Source organism: Plectropomus leopardus, unplaced genomic scaffold, assembly GCF_008729295.1.
Source record: "Plectropomus leopardus isolate mb unplaced genomic scaffold, YSFRI_Pleo_2.0 unplaced_scaffold22040, whole genome shotgun sequence".
NCBI lineage: Eukaryota > Metazoa > Chordata > Actinopteri > Perciformes > Serranidae > Plectropomus > Plectropomus leopardus.
In genome coordinates this window covers 1-1,631 of record NW_024623872.1, presented here as the reverse complement: position 1 = coordinate 1,631, position 1,631 = coordinate 1, and the positions used below count along the sequence as shown (strand labels likewise).

The window sequence follows — 1,631 nt, the reverse complement described above, 5'->3', positions numbered from 1 at the left end:
TTATAAAAAAGTTACAGGAAAATTACCTGAAAATTAGTTACATGAAAAAAAAATGACTTGGAAAAAGTTTTTTAAATCATAGTTTTTGGAACATTATTGTAAATATTTAATTATAATTATTGACAAAGGTTTTTTTTCTTTTCTTCCCTAGACATTTTCCCCCCAGCTTTAAAAAAAATCTAAATCTACCATTTTTTTTTTGCAATTTGTGGAACATTTCTTAGCAAGTTGCTAATTTTTCCCCATGTTTTTGAAAGAAATCAAACCAATGTGCAAAGAGTTACCATTACAACAAGGACAGAGAATACTTTTCAGTGTTTCACAAAGTCCTTCTGTTCTGTTCATTTTTTAAATAAATTTGTCGTGTCCCACAGACAAATCTCACTTTAACTACGCTACACTGTCCCCATCATTTTTGGTGGTACTGCTCTGTTTCATCTGTATCCCTAATCTTTCAGAAAATATGAATAAATGTGGAGGACAGCAGAGTACAGACAGAAGGCTCCATCCATCATGTCTGTATATGTATCCAGTGGTGAGCATACCATAAACTACATATAATAACATACAATTATTTTTAAGCACTTCTTTCCTGTCATCTCCTTGAGTGTTTTTATTTTCTTTTATATTCCTTGTTTTTTTCTGTGCCAAATTTCAGGTGTTTTTTGTGTACTTTTTACTAATTTCTCACACATTTTGGGGTAATTTCGTATTGTAAGTTGTTTATTGCCTCCCTTTTTTTGACAGAAATCAAGCCAATTTGTGAGCTAACAACAGGTTAATAATGACTATTCCAAAAATTATCAGTGATTTTTACTAATTCCATGACTTTTCCAGGCCTCAGAAGACAAAGTTCAAGAGTGACAGTGGCAACTGGAGGATATCTTGTTTTATTTGTTACACAATGCATTAAAAATAACACACACACACACACACACACACACACACAAATACTGAATACATTAAACACATATCCGTAGCAATGTTTAAAAATATTCATGATCAGAATGATAAAAACTGAAAAGGAGGAATGTTGGACTTGTACATATTTCTGCTGGACAGACTTTCTGAAGTCACCTTATATTCATGATCTCTTTGATAAGACATTCATCCATTTTATATAATCTACATAATTCTCCATGACAGTGTCATGTACCACAGTTCATGAAGAAAGATAAAAAAGTTCATTTGTGGAGGTTCGACCTCTTCATAGCTGCAGCTCATCAGCCCAGTGGCTCTGCAGGAGAACAGAGGATAGATTAGTGCAGCAGAAACTACATTCACTCATAATACATCAATACCTCTCACTTCTTAAACCCATTTTTATAGACTTGCCTTTATGTGATGCAGTCTTTTTATCTATTTTACTTATTCTTATCTTTCTTTCTATATCTTTCTGTTGAACTTATTTTATGTATTTTTTATTTATTTATTTTTTTTGTGGTTTTATTGGTAATATAGCATTTGTCATTTTTGGTGTTTTATTTGTATTAATTTATATTGACATTTTGCATCCTGTATCTTGCATTATTTGTGCTCTTGTTTAATTTAATCTTAACTTGTTTTGTATCAACTATGTTCAGTAGGACCGTGCCCGTGTGTGTGTGTAGATATATATATATATATACTGT

At 31.5% G+C, this 1,631-nt stretch overlaps 1 long non-coding RNA gene across 1 annotated transcript; it reads left to right on the top strand.

The window, feature by feature from the left end:
* Positions 1 to 273: 273 nt before the first annotated feature.
* On the top strand, positions 274 to 1,311 carry LOC121965868. The gene is made up of 2 exons (XR_006107526.1): positions 274 to 535; positions 838 to 1,311. It is a non-coding gene; the product is annotated as an uncharacterized LOC121965868 (long non-coding RNA).
* The last annotated feature ends 320 nt before the right edge of the window (positions 1,312 to 1,631 follow it).